The following is a 19,476-nucleotide window of genomic DNA, read 5'->3' on the forward strand; positions in this document are numbered from 1 at the left end:
AATCAATTAAAATCATTGGCTACACAGACATATCATGAGAAAACCTGGTCTCCGGAGGCGTCCAGAACCATTTCTCAAATCAAGAGTTTGTGGAGTTAAGATAAGAATTCTGGAGCAGCAGCCAGCATTAGTATTCAAGATTCACAACTACAAATATTTGGAGTTTGGGTTGTATACCAGCAACAGGAAACTCCAGACCTCAGATGCCATAGTCATGTGAGGCTGAGGTCTTGTCAAGTTTTATAAGCAAAGCAGAGTTGAGCTTTTCTAGTTTGAAGATGGGAAACCTCCTGGAAGAAGTGGTGGTGAACAGATAGGTATTTCCATTACAGTCAAACCTAAGCCCCATCCAAAAGCAAGGGCCCCATTGTGCTAGGGGAGTTTACAGTGTAAATAGAAAAGACAATATTTAAGATGGTGTAAGGCTAAGATTTTGTCATGAATATTTTTAGTAAAAGTCATGGACAGGTCATGGGCAATAAACAAAAAATCACGAATGCCTGTGACCTGTCCCTGAATTTTACTAAAAATATCCCTGACAAAATGGGGCAGGAGGAGGGTCCAGCACCCACAGCTGCTGGGGCTCCAGGGTCCCCCCCCCACACACACTGCCCACAAAGCCTGGCAGCTGTGGGGTCCTCTCGCTGCCCGCGTGGCTGAAAGGTCCCCCCATGGCAGCTCAGCAACTGCAGAGTCCCTGCTACCCATGGCGGTTGGGCAGGGGTCCCACTGCGGGGTCCCACTACTACACTCAGTGTCTGGGAACTCCAGGGGACTCCTACCCCTGCAGTAGTAGGAGCTTTGGGGTGCCCCTGCTGCTCAGTCACTGGCAGCTGTGGGGGGCCACCCAGCTGACATCTACAGCCCCGCTGTCCCGGGGCTGAAGTGGAAAAGTCACCGAGGTCTCTGAAGTTACGGATTCCGTGACTTCCCTGACATAATGGCAGCCTTAATGATTAGAAACAGAACAGTGTGAAGGGACTTGGGTAAGGTTAGTCGTAGAGCTGGGATGAGACACTAGGTCCCAGATCCACAAAACGATTTAGGTTCCTAACTTCCATTTATTTCAGTTGTTTGCAGCTGTTATTGCAGCCACGTCGATCTCAGGGTATGAGAGAGAAAGAAAGTAAAGAGCCTAAATACCTTTGTGGATCTGGAACTTCACTTTCAGTCTAGTGACCTATCCGCCTCCAAGGGAGCATCACTCACTACCCACCTACTGTGCTTCATAATATTAGGCTTCATAAAATGCTCTTTAATGTAAGAATAATAATTGGACCTTTTCAACAGTAGATCTCCAAGCACTTCACAATCTGTAATGTATTTATCTCCACACAACCCCCAAGAGGTAGGGAAGTGCTATTATCAACATATTTACAAAAGGGGAACTGAGGCACAGAGAGACTAAGTAACTTGCCCAAGCTCACAGGGGCAGTCTGTGGCAGAGAAGGAAATCGAACTCAGGTCTCCTAAGTCCTAAGCTGGTGTCCTAATCAATAGATATATGGAACATAGATACTGACTGTAACAGAATTAGAGCTGCTCTGTAATAGAACCATCATGGGATGGTGAGCCATGTAGACTGTTGTTTTAAATATTTTTTTTCTACACGCTTTTTTTGCCTGTGGTGTAATAAACAGTATGTTGGTTTAAGAAGGCTTGCTTGTCATTGTATCCACCACTGGTCCCAGACTCCTGAAGGGAAGAACCAGCGGGGGCAAACCCAAATGGGCCTGATGGGACACTATTGCCCAAGGCCCAGCCCAAGAGTGGGAGAATGGTGGAATTCCATCCCTGAGAGGTGAAGGCACAAGGCCCGACACCTGTGGGGTGCACTCAGAAAGAGCTCAGAGGTGCAGGTGTCCTGTAACCATGACACCGACCATCCAGGATCCTATGGTACCCCTTCCAAAAGCAGGTACGCTAGCCCGAGATCCTGCCCCCTTTCCAGTTCATATGATTACTAGAAATAGTCAGAACATGTAGCCAGAAATAGAAATGAAAGTTCACAAAAAAGTCACAGTAATTCTGATCATTTCTAATAAATACATCTTGCCTAGATCATTCCCCCTCCCACTCACAGTTTCAATTGTGTATGGTGTGTTTCTTTGCTGCCTTACCTGAACTGTTGTGTAATTGCAACTTACCGGTTAGCATGTGTTATATGGCCATGGAGGCAAAGTTCTCTAGTTGGGGCTGTAACAGTCTCATATCCTCTGTGGGTCAGGCCCAGCAGTGGACCCTCAGCACCCACACTCAGCTGTGCATTACGTCCTTCCTCTGGTCAAGAGGAACTTGTCCCAACCACCTGAGACCCACAGCAGTTCAAATGTCAGGTGAGCGCTCACTTACGTGACAGCTGCTATCTGGGCTGATCTGGGGGATCAAACCAGCAAACTCCTAAGCTAAAACTTGAACTGTTACAGTTTGAGCAAAAAGGAAAGCTGCTCATGGTAAAATGGTAACAGACTCACATCCTCTTCAGATCAGGCACCGAGAGGACTAACTAACCAGCGGGTTATATAGAAATGCTGAGTGCTGTTCCTCAGCTGCTGTCTGCACAATTAAAGAGAGGGTGACATGATAGTTTTACCTCCTTAAGATCAAATACTGTGGTCATTTAAACCTGGATAAATCCGACGCAATGCTGTGGATTGCGATGGAATGACTCTGGATGCATAGTCCTGTAACTGAGACCAGGATTTGGCCTTACATATAATCTGCTTTGGGATCCTTCAGGATGAAAGTCACTATTTAAATGGAAGATATTATTATTATTATTATTTCCCTTTTAAGATGAGTGAAGCCATTACCTTTCATCTTCAAGCAGAAAAGGATGGTGGAAGGAGAGAGGTTTTTTTTTTTTTTTTTGCTTTAATAAAAAAAAAATTAAACAAGATGTGGGGATGCCATTCAAAATAAATGTCAGTACGGGAGTGGGGGGAAGAGTAGAAACCAAGCAAAACTGAAGTAGATTTGACCTCAAAGGAGCTGAAATTGAGTTAAAGTCTACTACTGAAGTCGGTTTTCCCTTGGGGCTAGGCTGCCATTTAAGCGATTTCTTCTCTTTTACTTGTACAGTATAATTCCTGTAATACAGTGCTATAGGTCAACGCGCTACTGTTGAAAGAATTTCACTTCATCTTGGCTCCTATTTCCATTTCCTATCAAGAAAAACCTCTCCTTGTTTAAAACATCTTTGTGCTATTTGGCAGGATGCTTACTTCCTAAGCATTGCCTTACAGAAGAGGCAGATGCTTCGTAGCAGGTCCTCTTTGCCCTTTTTTCAATAGGTAGTGGTTAAAGCAGGAGACAGACTGCAATTCAGGACTGGAGCTGGGTAGGACCCTTTTTTCCCATCCCATAAAATTTTTGAGATTTGAAAATTTCCTCATCGTGAACTGGGATGAACAGTTGAAAACGAGAAAATTTGTGGTAACTGAAAATCCAGAAATACCGGTACATTTTGGTTCAGGTCAAGCGAGACATTTGGTTTTGAGAAGTTCGAAACACTTTGTTTTGATTTTGACCAATTTTCTATTTTTTGTAAACTTTTTAAAAACTATAATTAACTGAAATTTCGAAATGACAAGTTCGAAACGACCCAGAACTTTTAGTTTAGAAAATGCCAAAACAAAACGTTCTGAAAGACATTTTGAAACAACAAAACAATGATATGTTACATTCAGGAAATGTCAAAGTGGGGCATTTTGACATTATCAAAACATTTTGTTTGGGGGCAGAGGGAAGCAGCAGTTACTAAACAAAATTTAATCAAAATTAACCCTTTTTGAAAATGTGTGAATTTTGACAAAAATATCATTTATCAAAAAATTGATTAAAATCATAGAATCATAGAATATCAGGGTTCGAAGGGACCTCAGGAGGTCATCTAGTCCAACCCACTGCTCAAAACAGGACCAACACCAGCTAAATCATCCCAACCAGAGCTTCATCAAGCCGGACCTTAAAAACCTCTAAGGATGGAGATTCCACCAGCTCCCTAGATAACCCATTCCAGTGCTTCTCCTAGTGAAATAGTTTTTCCTAATATCCAACCTAAAATGTTTCTATCAGCTCTAATCAAGAGTTCTGTATGCCCCTCAACAAAAGACTCCTGTCTAGTTTAAATTCCTACTTCTTCCTTCTCTCTTTAAAATAAAATCTTACACATCACCCTAACCTCGGCCTTGCTATTTAAAGGGATAGTCCATTGAATGGGCTAATTTTCCCTAATGTCCTACTCTCCACAGCTCTGAGTGGCAGCTGGATGTCTTTGCAGTATGGGTCCGCCCAACGCCCAGCTCAGAGCTTCCGTTACTCGCCCACTTATAGCTCATTGGAGCTGAGGGAGGAAGTGGATCCAGAAGGAAGAGAGTTGGTTTGGGTAAAGGGGCTCATTTTTGATATGGGGATTGCACAGACCTTCTTGCCGTGCCTGCTCTGGGTCCTCAAAAAGCCTGAGGTCCAGTTTACATTGAATTTCATAAGCACAGTTACTAATTTACATATACTGGACAGTTACACACTTCATAGCCTCTGTAGGCCAAGCTCATTGCACACATCAGAGGCCCCTTGCATTCCTCCATCCCACTCCACACACACACTCCCTGTGTGCCATTCTCTCCAAATGAAATACTGATCAATGTCCACATTCTGTTTCCCCCTGGATGCAGCTTCACAGACAGCCCCTCTGTTTTCCTAGGGAGGGCAACTGGATGTCTCCTTCTTAAATTCCACAGTGTTTGTACCCTCCTCCAAGTTCTCTGATCCCTCATTTCATCTTAGCTGGGCCCTGTAGCCCTCTCACCAGCATTCCCAAAAATATTCATATGTTTATGTTCCCTGATTTGAAGTGATTAGAGAGCAAGGGGTCTCAATGTCTCTAGACCCCTCTTCTTTCCTAAACTGGATTCATCTCTCTATTACTCTTCTGTCCAGATCTCCTTCCCAGTCACAGTACTGAACGTCCGAACATTTTGGATGCAGGCCTGAGAAATCTCAGAAAAGCCTCAGACTGAATCTAAAAGCCTGAGGGAGGGTGAAGCAAGGCCCAAATCAGGACTAACTGTAGTCAACTTCTTTTAGAGGTCACAGACCACAGCATTCCTACACAGACCTGGGGAAACCTTGGTAATAAGGCAGTCATCAGGCAACATTGGCCTGGGAAATGGCCATCTTCCTAAGTGTTGACGGCTGTATATATTAATTTGTCCCTCTGTAAAATGGGGATAATAACAAACTCATGGACTAACTAGTTGTCACTGTATTCTATGCCATGGGTACTCAGAACTTTATGATGGAAGTGGGGCTGAACACTAATCTTCCTCCTTCAAAAATATATGGTCATTCATCTTACGAAAGAGGAGAATCACCCTCAGCTGTTAGAGGTACAGGACCTATGGCACAAAATCGGGCCATTCTAATTTGAACCAACTAATGGCAGTCCTACGTATACATACCAGCCTGTTTCTTACAGCATATTTACCTACCACGTGGGCGGTGTGAGGCTTAATTTATTAACCTGTGTCAATCACTGAAAGACACCATAGAAGTGCAAACAAAATATATGTAAAACACAGGAGGTAATTGTCCCACTCAGCATTTGTGAAGCCCCAACTGAAGTATTGTGTCCAGTTGTGGGCACCACAATTTAGGAAGCATGTGGAGAAACTGAAAAGATTCCAGAGGAGAGCAACAGTCCTCAAATATGTGAAGGGTTATTATAAAGAGGATGGGAAGCAGCTGTTCTCCATGTCCACTGAAGGTTGGAGGAGAAGTAATAGGCTCAATCTGGGTAGTTAAATTCTGGAACAGGCTTCCAAGGGAAGTTGTGACGTCTTCGTCATTGGAAACATTTACAAACAAGTTGGACAAATACCTATCAGAGGTGGTCTAGGTTTATGTGGTCCTGCCATAGCGCAGGGGGGCTGGACTTGATGACTTCTAGAGGACCCTTCCAGCCCAACATATTGATGATTCTACGAAACAAGTATAACCATGGTCATCACTGAGACCTCCAAAGCTATAGTGTGAGTTACAGACTTTCCCTCAATAGAAGGGGCTCTTCCCAAGTGTGTTAGTTATCAGTGGGGACCTGAACCAAGGACTTTGATAAATATACACCCAAACCTCTACAGCCCGTATTAAAAGGCAAACCCTTCACGATATAGCAGACTCTTATTGTTCAGGCACAGCATAACAGATACAGAACAATGAGTGACACAAAATATTATTTTTTCAACTAGTGATGTGAAGTTTTGAGAATTAGTTTGGTTCAGAGAAGCACTCAGAAGCCAAACCACTATGACTTGGAAATTTGGGCAGGATATCTCATAAGAAGACTAGGCTCTCCTCTGAAATGTCTGACATTTCTTCCTCTCAAACTGGAACTCCTGCAATATTTCAGTAATTTCCCATCTGATCCTGGCTGAAATTTTCATGCATAGGACGGTGGGAATTTGTTTTCAAGTGAGAGCTTTTTCAGATCCCAGAAAGACAATTGTTTTGAGCTGGATGCAAAAGTCTAGTTTGCATATTATACCCATCCCAAGTAATGAATAGAAACATGCAAAACATTCTCTTTCTCCCAAATTATGGTCAATGTACTCGTCTTTGGTAAAACTCAGGATGTGGTTACGGAATAAGTCATTATTCATGTAATTATTGGTAGGGCTTCTGTTTTTGTTGTTGTTGTTTCATTGGTTGGTTTTTTTTAGTTTATTCATTTCACTTTGGGATGTGATTTTTAGCAATTTTGAGATGGAACTTTTGGAGGCTTTTCTTTTTACTGTAATGAGTAATGGATACTATATACACAGCTCACCACAGAAGTATATGTTGTGAAGTGTAATCGTTTTGTAATGTTCTCCGGTGCGCATTAACTTAGTTCTGTTTCAAATGCAATTGATAAAGTAAACTAGGGAGCACTTAAAGCATACCAGCAGAGTCTACACAAACCAATTAATGATCAATACATTAGTGTGCTTTAGAAATCACATCTCAGTAGTCCATATTACTGCTCCAGGTAGACAAGCCCCTACATGTTAGTAACCATGTCCTGTGGTTTTCTGGTGATTACTTGATAAACTTTTATTTTATTTTATTGGGGGTGTTGTATCAGTGTTTATTGGTTAACACTATTATTGGCCCTCACTGAGATCAGCAGCCCGTTGTGCTAGGCACTGTTCAAAGATGTAGTAAGAGACAGCCCCTGTTGTGAACAGCTTACAATCTAAATGGATGACAGAATTATTATCCCCATTTCACAGGTGGGGAACTGAGGCACAGAAAGATCCAGCATCCTGCCCCAGGTTACAGAGGCCAACTGTGTCAGAGCAATGAAATGACCGCAGATCCTGTGAACTGTACTCTAGTCCCCAAATCACAACACTGTCCTTCCTTTTTCATGACTTGCACCAATGGACTGATGGAGTCAGTAGCAATATGGTTGACCAATTTGCCTTTGTCATGTTGATAAGGGCTACAGAATGAGACCCTTTAGCATTCACTAAGGTACCAAACCCTTTCAGGTGACCTATGCCATGGAGAGCTACATACTTCCCTATAGAAACCAGGTGAAACGTTAGCATTTTGATTAATTTCACTTTGAGTTTTTGTCTTTCTTGGACAGGAAACTCAGCATGAAACCCTCAAGTTGGGGGACCGGGGGAGGGAAACCCCAAGTGGTGCCATAAATATTCACCATTGGTTCTTTGCTTCGTCTGAACCAAATCCACCCACCCCTATGTTTGAAAAGGAAAGCAGCGAGCAGCCACTTCCTGGCTGCCGTTTGCATGAGCACAGAATATTCTGTGTTGCTCTTTTAAGAAGACCTTGTTTTACACGGGATTTTAATACAAGCGTCCAACAAGGTCAAAAATAGTGACCCTTTGAAATGAAAAGATTAACATTTTTATAGATAGGAGAGGAAAATAGACGGCTTGCACTGGAGCATGAGAATTCTATCTTGTATTTTTTTTAACAACAAATAAGGTTTATGGATTGCAAAGAGGAGACTGTCCCATTAAAATAAGTCTTTTACAGTATTTTCCAATTTAAAGCTGCATGCAGGCAGCTCTGAGGATCATCTGAGAAAAGTCTGACTCACTAGTTTTTCAATTTAGTTTGTTAATAGCCTGCCTTTCATAAAAGCATCAAGCACAATAACAAAAATACCTAAATCAATAGGATGATGCAGCAATGCCTCACAGAACTGATATTTTTGAAATAAATATACACCATTCAGCCAGGCCCATTTGACATCAAATTTATATACTCAATAAGAAAGCATAATTAATGGTTCCAAACTGTATTTTCCTTTACCTATTTCACCTCTCAAGAAGCCCAGGGTTTTTGTCAAAAAAATGTGCTCCATTCATAAATTGAAAGAACCTATTAAAAATGATGCTGCCCCTGCTCTCTCTCCGTTCCCTTCCCTGAGTCTCCTGGGGATTTTTGTGTGGATTTTATTAAGAAACAAAAGTGCGGAACGTGCTTGCATTGCACAAGGTCTCTAGCCGGGTGATTCATCTTCTTCCCTTCCTCTAATCCTCCTTCCCACTGCACACACTGATTTTTAGGAAGACACGGGATATTTGTCTCCTTACTGTCGAAGGACCTGTTCCTGTCCACAACTTCCATTAACTTGAGTTCTCTCTTTCTCTCTCACTAACTTGGTATCAAATGTCGAGAGTTTGCACAGGCGGTGCAGCCCAGGGAAGTGAGGGGAAAAAAAAAGATTTTAAGCCATTTTTGTGCCCTGAAGATTCTGAGTTACTCTGGGGCCTGAAATGGTTCTGGCATAAACCAGACCAGCCTCAGGGGGCTGTAATTAATGGAAGCCTCCTGTGGACTATCTATGGGTTGCTCCGCAGCCTGCAACAGCCTAAGCTCTTGGGAGCAGTATGTGCTGAGGAGACTCATCGTCCTGTCCTTGACATCTCAGCCCAGCCCCGGTCCCACCACATACCCTGCACTGGAATTTGATGAAGAAGGGGTGCATGTGCGTACAGCAGCCCTCCACAGATCCCGTGTTGGGGGAATTCTCCCCTTTCTATACAGAGTATATGCAAATATCTATCTATGTCTGTATACGTATCGGCACTATATACATGCCAGGAAATAACAATCATGCTGGCTAGGTTACTTATCCTTTTTATTCATATTAAGGATAATATATTTTGGGCTGGATTTACAAAGGTATTTAGCTACTACAAATGCATTTGGTGTCAAGGGGAGGGGGGTTAAACTGGTTCAGTGGCTACGTCCCATTGAAATCAATACGAGTTAGGCACCTTCCCCACTTAAGGAATGTCCCTAGCCACCTATCTCCATCTTGTCAATCTGGCCCTTTCAGCCTATGTATCTACCTATTCCTATCCCTGCTATCTGCTCCCTCCCTCTCCCATTTCCTCTCATGTTTACACCTATTTGTTACACCTTGCCAAAGATCACACTGCTGCAGTGAGAGCTCTACCATGCGGTAAACAATTGTACCTTCATCTTGCTTTTATTCTCATGCAGAAGAATGGCTCTTCCCGATAAAGGAGCCATGCGGGGAACAGCTGCTCCAATGCCTCGGATGCAATATTGCACATGCCTGTGTGGACCTTGCCAGCAGCAGCAGCCGCAGAGCTTCATGGGATAGCATGTCAACTACGCTGCAATACTGGGGGGATGCTTTCAAACTTCCTTTAAGGAATAAATGCGAGAAGAGCTAAGGGAAATTACAGACTGCTGCCAAAATATTGACCAGCGCTCCTTCTTGACCAATCACATCAATTTCTGGGCCGTGCATTAGTAAATGCCCACAACAGAACTCATATAGAAGCAGAATGACTCATTTTATCTAGAGAGACCAGGGGTCCTGGGGGTGTAGTAATACCTGTTAGTGGACCAACTTTTACTGGACCTAAGGGAGCTCTGTGTAGCTTGAAAGCTTGTCTCCCTCACCAAAAGAAGTTTGTCCAATGAAAGACACTCCCCACCCCCGTCTCTCTAATATCCTGAGGCTGACATGGCTACAACTACACTCATTTTATCCCGTAACTTTCACACAGAAGGATCACAAATATTTACCAGCTGATCTGCAAACTATCATCCGAATTGTCCCTTCTGAACTGAACTTTGGATCTCCGTGGCATGTTCCATCAGAGGTACCTCTGAGCAGGCTTGGCAAGCTTTGCCTCCTACTTTCTGAGACAAAGGCAGTGTGGTCTTTATGTGCCTGCTGTATATTGTATTGGAACCTGCATCTTTCGCACACCGCTTTGCCTGCCCATGGTCAGCCTACACTGTGTTGCACATGTGGAAGTTTCAAATGGGTTAGTGGGAGTTTCCCCACAGCAAGAGTGCAAAAGATATCCCAGAGATATATGCGGGGGAAAGGAAATCTGTGCAGATGATTAGATTGAAGAATTGTACACAATATACAGGTGTCCCTTCACCTGTCACTGAAATGCAGCCACCTCTGGGGTAAAACACAAAAGCTGTTTGTCAGATAATATTTTCTAGTCATCTTTCTCCCCACCAGGATGTAAATGTGCTTTACAAATATCAACTAATAGAGCCTTATAACAGCCTTATTTGTTATACTATATAACATGTATAACAAAATACATGTATTTTGCATGTATTCTGATATCTGGTTTGCACAAGGGGAAACTGAGGCAAGAGGAGGTTACGTGGCTTGCCAAAGGTAATAAAGTCTGTGACAGAGCCAGGTATAAAACCCAGGAGGATTAACCTCCTGTCCCTGGCACTAACTATTTGACATCAAAGTGATGATGTCATCTCTAGGTCAGAAACTGAAGCATGACCCCAATCCTGAAGCCCTTACTCCATTTTCACTCAGCCTTTACACCAGAAAAGAGCATTCCCAGGGAGCTTTCCCAGGGAAAAGACTGAAGACTCCAATGTTTGGCCCTATGTTTTTATATGGAGCAGGTGTAGATTTTTTTTTTTCCTCCTGCAGCATGATCCTGCTATCTGGTGGATACCAAACATAGCAACTCATTCTTTATTTGAGCATCACCCATCACCAAACCCACCCATAAATAGGCCTGCATTATCTCATAAATCTCTGAGGCTGGATGCCTGAAATTGCATGTTGCATCTACCAGTAGCACTGGACATAATAAATAATGAAACATGAGAGTCATTGCTATATTTTGAAATGAACTGTAGCCAGGGAAAGAAGACAATGGGAACTATATAGAAACTCAGAAGATTACATAGACCTGTTTACAGAAGGCTTTATTTATGGTTTAGGGAAATATTTGTGCAGAATTTGCCTTTCACATTATGATTTAAGAACATGGGAACTGCCATAAAAGAACAGAGAAATGGACAAAAGTAGTGCTGTATCACGTCTGTTGCAAATGCCAATGCGACATAATATGAACTGGTTTTTCCACAGAAAAATGTTGTTTTGTTAATGTCAAAATTTTCTACAAGAACATATTGGTCTCAATGACATTTTGGGGGGAAAATAGGGGAAAAAAAACCAACCAACCAACCAAATAAACAGAACTTTTCACCCTATTTGAACAGAAGGTTTAGATTTTTCATTGTAATATCATTTTTATACAATATTATCATAGAAATGATAAGATCAATATAACATTTTTAAAAAGTAAAAATCAGAGTGAAACACTCTGACTGGATCCAAACATAATGTTTCAACTGACCTGTGACAAATGTTGTTGAATATTTTATTTTATAGGAGGTTTTTAAAAATATTCTGATTCAGAACAAAAACAAATTTAGAAATATCAGAAGTTCCTCTGGAATGGAAATTCTGAGTTTACACCAGCTCTACTAGATGTTTCTGATGAAGACCTAAAATCCCAATAGAGGGGTCATCATTATAATATCACTAGTTAACAACAGTCACTAACATGTATCTGATGTACTGTTCTATTTCCCTGTTCTTCAGATAAGATGCTAACTGTAGTACCATATTACTTGTTGTGTTGTGGCAAATGTTGGCATTTTATGGGCAACCACTCTATGTCAACTAATTGGACAATAGTATAGTAAGTGAGATTTGCTTCCTGTATCCAACTGATAGTCAGCTTATGCCAAGAAGCACAAAGATCAGTAGCCAAGTCCTCGCAAGCATGGATGGAACTGGGGAAATTGCATGTCCTTTCGGATTATGCTATAGTCTCGGGAAACAAAGCTTCCATCTGAAAACAAATGGAGATACTATCTTTACTGGTTGTGAAAATAACCGTCTCCAGGTGGATCAATGCATGGCTGTAAATGTATTTAAAATACATCATTGACTATGAATCTCTCTTGCCTGTTTGATTAAGGCATTTACTTTTACCTGTAAGGGGAAATCTGCTCTTGTGATTTAAATTACTGGAGTGTGACTCTAGAGATGTGGGTTCCATGTGGGCTGTGCCACAGGTTCTCTGTGTGACCTGGAGTAAACCATTGAATGTCTTAGTTCCCCATCTGTAAAAATGGGGATAACAACATTTCCTCTTCCCTGTCTGTCTTGTCTATTTAGATTGTAAAATCTTGGGGGTAGGGACTGTCTTACGAGGTGTTTGTACACCGCCTAACACAATGCAGCTGCATTCTCAGTGGGGTCTCTAGCTGCTGCAGTAATATAAAGAATGAATAATAATTATCACAGACAGAGGCCCTGCACATGCAGAAATGTAGATCGGATGCTTTGTGCAATGTGAGCTGATTAGCCAAACAGAAATTCAGAAGAATACTCCTTCAGTCCAAGTGGTAGTGTAGTGATCTGATTTCTAACCTCAGGACTGCCACAACGCTTTGAATCTATTCCTGGTGACAGTCGTGAGATTGTAGCTGGCAAAAGAATTGTCCTGTTTTGTTCTGTGGAATTTATCGGAGATCCATCTTCATTTAGAATACAGGATCAACACCCAATACAACTATAAGAACTTGGCAGAAAGCTCTGCCCCTTCTATTAAATGCTACACCTTTTACGGAACATGAGGAACTGCGAGGCTCTTACCCAGAATACTTTACCAAGATCCCAACTCTGTCAGAGAGACTTCAGTTCCAGAAACAAACTCGAAGAGCTTGGAGCTCTTTAGTGCTGTTTATCGGAGGCACACAACTCTTACAGATTACTTTAATCTTAGCTAAATAACATCCCCAGTGGCAGTGCCTATGCGGTGCTGTAATTAATAGGAGTGTTTTCTTCCTTTGACCACAGATCTTAGTGCTAACAAATTATAAGGGGAAATACTGAATAGTATATGTATATGAAAATAAATAAATAAAATCTGTAAATGTATACAGTGTTTTTTAATTCTAAAGTACAGTCCAAAAAGCCGAATTAAAGTTTTCCCTCACTTAATTGTCTGTCTAGTGTGTCACAGTGACAAATGCAGAGCATCCTGGAAAACAAGCAATTTGCATGGTGTAGCGGGATAGGGATGATAAGGGATTGTTAGCAGTGCTGTTCAATGCAGCTGAGAGCTAAAGAATTAGTAGCTAAATAACATATATAGGCTCCTAACAAGGCTTTATAACATTGATGGTGAGAACACAGGGTTTCAGCATAAACCCAAAGTTTAACTAGTTGAAAGGTTCTATTGTGCCTGGCATAGTATAGAATCCTTTCTAAGCTGCAGCTATTTTAATGTGAATCCCTAAGCCCTGCTCTAATCACATAACAAGACTAATTCAAAATAACAATCAACCTAATCTGGTGTTTAGTACAATCAACGTAGAGATTAAAGACCCAATTTATAAATCACTTGCACATATACCACCTATCTTCTGAATCCTTGGAAATTACCTACACACTGCTGCCAAAGCACAGAAATCTCCTTAAATCCAAGGGTCTCAAAATCAGAGATGGCCCCTCATGCTATGAAGAGCTCTCAGCTCAGTGCTTCAGTAGCCAGACGAGGGAGACACTGAACAGAGGAAAGGGAAGGGATAATTTTAGAGAAAATGAGGTTTGGGGGGGATCCAAAGCAGGCGTTCCTAAGCAGAGACATTGGATTCTCACTGGATTCTAAGATTTTCACTGGATTTGGGCCCACTTATTTAGGGACCATATAACTCTATATTCTTCAACACACCATAATGGGCCCCTGAATTTTATTTGAACCTTTGGCTGCTTTCAGAATACAAATACATATATAAAATTTATAATAATATCAATAATACTTTGCTCTCAGAGATGACTATACTCCTCCCCGAGAGGACCAAGCTCCCAGTAGGGTGGAAGACCATCAGCTGTGAAAAGACTGACCAGAAAAGATTAAAATGAGCCAGCCCACATCTAAACATTTTCTGTGGACCCGGCAGAGCTCTCCTTTGCTACAAAGCCTTCTCAGACTCAGTGTAGATGAATGAGATATACTACTACTACTGATCATCATCATAATAATAATAAATTAATTAATTAATATAAACCACAGTCAGTATAAGATAGGAAGATAGGAAACCTAACAGAGGGGAACCTCATAGTCTATTATGGTCAAATCAATATAATTGGGAATCACAATTCCTATATTTGGTGCTTAGATTGTACAGTCATTGGCACCAGCAGACAGATGGATAGATAGATGACATGGAAAGAAAAATATCCACCCCACTGACTCCTTTCTCTTAATCTTTTACCCCTTTTTAGAATCAAATTCAAACCAAGCTTATTTTTGTTCTTTTTTTTTTTAAATTGTAAAGTTCTGAAATATTTTGACCTATGCTGTAAATTTTGGATCTGGATCCAAATTGTCACCCAAGTTTGAAGAGTTCAGAACCAGGGCTTGGATTTAGGCCCAATATAACCACAGGGCCAGCTGCAAAGTTCAGATCTCAATTCTAATACAATCATCCTATAAGTTCTAGAGTGTCTGTATCTGGGGCGGGTTAGCTTTGATCATTTTATTTTCTGTTCTCTCTTAGCTCTGAGGAGCAGATCTTGACGTGCCAAAATCCCAGGAGAAAACCTAAAGTGCCCAGAAGCAAAAGTGTCAGAAATCTCAGGAAATGGGTAGCGCTCTTATTTTCACTTATATGACATTAGCAGCTGGAGGTCCCAACCAAGATAACGGTCCCCATTGTGTTAAGCATTGTACAAATACACAGTGAGAGACAGAAAAACATGCAACCTAACTACACAAGGCGGACAAAGGAGATGTCATTCTAACAATCCTTCCCAAATAACCCCCATGTCCAAGTTTCTCATCCCTTTTCTAGATCCTATATAGATTCTGTTCTAGAGATGGTAGATCAATCCCCATGCATATTTAAACTTTCACATCTCTGATGAAGCTTTTAATTGTGATGATGTTGGAGGGGTATTTTTTACAAACCTGTGATTTTGTCCTGTCTTGCAGACTATTTGCGGATAATTCTGATTCCTTTCATACCCCGTCCCCTCCACAAACACGCACACTTGACTGGCTTCCAGAAGTAAATATTGGTTTGCACCCAAAAGTAAATGTTCTATCTATATACATTTTGCATAAAGATATGTTAATAAATAAGCTAGAAGGTGTATGCATTACACATAAGGGTTTTTTTGTTTTTTTTTAAAGAGGATTGGGATTTTATAGACTGTAAAATATGGATATTGCTCTATTTATCTTTCTTTAGCTCTATAGGAAAGTGAAGGTAAGGATTGGAATGCTATGCTTCGTCGCCACACTGCAGCTTTCACCCTTTAACCCCCTCTTTGCCCAGGTGAAGTAACAAAATTAAAAAAAAATGCTTATCTAAATATTCATATAGAACATGCATGTGGCTGCTAGTGATGTCTGCTGTGCATTGGTAGCAAATGTGCACACTGCTAATCTGGGCTAGATTCTCTTATTATTTTTTGTTCCCTCATCCCATAGGTGATGTGCAAAATGGAAAGTTTGGGGCCTGTCATTTATTATGTTTCTATTAGGGCTGTCAAGTGATTAAAAAATTAATTGTGATTAATTGCAGTATTAAAAAAATAATCGTGATTAATCATGCTGTTAATAATAGAATACCATTTATTTAAATATTTTTTGATGTTTTTTTCATTCTCAGATATATCGATTTCAATTATAACACAGAATACAAAGTGTACTGTGCTCACTTTATATTTATTTTGTCTACAAATATATGCACGAGGGCTGTAAAGCAATTAAAAAATAATCATGATTAATCACGGAATTTTAAAAAATAATCACAATTAATCGCGTGATTAATCGCGCTGTTAAACAATTATAGAATACCATTTATATACATATTTTTTGGATCTTTTCCACATTTTCAAATATATTTATTTCAATTATAACACAGAATACAAAGTGCTCACTTTATATTTATTTGTATTATAAATATTTACTGTAAAAAACAAAAGAAATAGTATTTTTCAATTCACTTAATACAAGTACTGTAGTGCAATCTCTTTATCATGAAAGTTGAACTTAAAAATGTAGAATTATGTACAAAAAATAACTGCATTCAAAAATAAAACAATGGAAAACTTTTGAGCCTACAAGTCCACTCAGTCCTACTTCTTGTTCAGCCAATCACTCAGACAAACAATTTTGTTTACATTTGCAAGAGATAATGCTGCCTGCTTCTCATTTACAATGTCACCTGAAAGTGAGAACATGCATTCACATGGTGCTGTTGTACCCAGAATTACAAGATATTTACGTGCCAGAAGCACTAAAGATTTATATGTCCCTCCACGCTTCAACCGCTATTCCAGGGGCCATGCATCCATGCTGGTGATTGATTCTGCCTGATAACAATCCAAAGCAGAGTGGCCTGACGCATGTTCATTTTCATCATCTTGAGTTCAATGCTGCCAGCCGAAGGTTGATTTTCATTTTTGGTGGTTTGGGTTCTGTAGTTTCCACATTGGAGTGTTGCTCTTTTAAGACTTCTGAAAGCATGCTCCACACCTCGTCCCAATCAGATTTTGGAAGGCACTTCAGATTCTTAAATCTTGGGTCAAGTATTGTAGCTATGTTTAGAAATCTCACATTGGTACCTTCTTGGTTTTGCCAAATCTGCAGTGAAAGTGTTCTTAAAATGAACAATGTGCTGGGCGATCAGCAGAGACTGCTATAACATGAAATATATGGCAGAATGCAGGTAAAACGCAGAGCTGGAGACATACAATTATCCCCCAAGGAGTTTAGTCACAAATTTAATTAACATATTTTTTTTTAACAAACATCTTCAGCATGGAAGCATGTCCTCTGGAATGGTGGCCAAAGCATGAAGGGGCATACAAATATTTAGCAGATCTGTTATGTAAATACCTTGCAATGCCAGAAAGTGCCATGCAGATGTCATTTCTCACTTTCAGGTTATATTGTAAATAAGAAGCCAGCAGCATTATCTCCCATAAATGTAAACAAACTTGTTTCTCTTAGAGATTGGCTGAACAAGAAGTAGGACTGAGTGGTCTTGTAGGCTCCAACAGTTTATACATTGTTATGTTTTTGAGAGCAGGTACGTAACAAAAAAATCTACATTTGTAAGTTGCACTTTCATGACAAAGAGATTTCACTATGGTACTTGTATGAGGTGAACTGAAAAATACTATTTTTAATCATTTTTACAGTACAAATATCTGTAATTAAACTAATATAAAGTGAGTACTGTACACTTTGAATTCTGTATTGTAATTGACATCAATATATTTGAAAAAGTAGAAAAAGCATCCAACATATTTAATAAATTGCAATTGGTAGTCTATTGTTTAACAGTGCGATTATAACTATGATTAACTGTGATTATTTTTTTTTAATCACAATAAAAAAACTGTGATTAATTGACAACCCTTGTTTCTATCTAATGTACTTCCATAGCCCCCATTCCTGCAGTAGGTGGGCACCTCACAATCTCTATCATATTCATTTTCATAACATCACTGTGATGCCGTGAAGCAGTAATATCACCATTTTCTAGGTGGGGAACTGAGGCAAAGAGAGATGAAGTGGCTTGCCCAGATCTCATAGGAAGTGTGTAGCTGAGCAGGAAATCAAACTCCATCCTGCTGAGGCCCAGACTAACACACTGGACCACGCTTCCTCTCCATTTTTGAAGTGCCTAGCACAATGGAACCCTGACCCCTCATTAAGATTCCCTAAAGTCTACAGCAGCGTTATTCTATTCTACAGCAGTGTTTTTAAGGTCAGGCTTGACAAAGCCCTGGCTGGGATGATTTAGTTGGGAATTGGTCCTGCTTTGAGCAGGGGGTTGGACTAGATATCTCCTGAGGTCCCTTCCAACCCTGATATTCTATGATTCTATGATTCTATTATTAATGATTCCATAAATAAAATGGAGGCAAGGTGGCACAAGGCGTTTCCACACCAGGAGAGACACACAACTACATTAGTTTATTTTAGAAAGGGGGATAAGGAAGACTAGTGAATGGTGAATGGATTATAATGATGGTCTCTTGGTCTCTCCTATTCACCTTATTGAAGAACATTCAGTGGAATCTACAGGCAACATGCAAGGTGTTGCTATGCCCCATGACTTCTGGTAATTTAAGAATGACAACAGAGAGGTCTAAGACATGCCTGCTGCAAAACCACAAACCTCTCCCCCTCTGGAGCTAAAGGAGAAGTTCTATTATTTGTAAGCTCTACAGAGTCTATGACCCATAGAATATGTCTACACTGCGAGCTGAGGGTGTGCTTTCCAGATTGAGAAGACATACTGCACTCACTCTAATCAAACAATTGTGCTTAAAATAGAATGTTGCCATGGCAGCATGAGTGGCAGGAGAGGCTAGCTGCCCCAACTACATAAGTAGTGTCCCTGAAGGGCATGTATGCAGGGTGTCCAGCCCCTCCTGCTGCTTGAACCACCGTGGCTACATTCTCTTTAGCGCACTAGCTTGATCAGAGCTAGCGTGGTTATGTCTCCTCTAGCTGGGAATCAGACCCCCATCTCCAAGTGTAGACATACCCGTAACTGAGTTCCAGTTCTCGCCTGTAGAGGGCATTGACACACGCACACTGGCCAGTCATTGCTGCATTTTCAGCGTTCTGGTTCTCACGTGTGAGAGCACTTATGAAGCAATCTGAAATACAATGGCCGTCCATGCATCTCTGTGACAGCTTGTGGGCTGTGGCTCATATTGCCGTCTCTTACTGCATATGATGTATCAATGCTAGTGTCTGATCATGTTACTAATTCAGCGATGGATTCTTCTCTCCCTAATAGAGCCTTGTTGCGTCTTACTTTGACTTGAGGGTTGGGATCTGCACCATGGCACCTTCCCATATTCAGCAGATCGGATAGCAGCTTGTTGATTTGTTTTTCATTTGCTAGCAGGCAGCGTGAGGAGAAAATCCCCTGCAGTTGTGTCACAAAAAAGAGAGTGGTGTGTAATAAACCATAGTAACAACAATCCCTTTCTGCAATAGGATCAGTCCTTTTACTGGCATCGCCTCTTTCACTCCCCTCTGAGGACTTGTTTGTGTGGCGTCATAGGTTGCATCAACAAGGATGTTAATTCTA

The sequence above is a fragment of the Mauremys reevesii genome, linkage group 6 (genome assembly GCF_016161935.1).
Source record: "Mauremys reevesii isolate NIE-2019 linkage group 6, ASM1616193v1, whole genome shotgun sequence".
NCBI lineage: Eukaryota > Metazoa > Chordata > Testudines > Geoemydidae > Mauremys > Mauremys reevesii.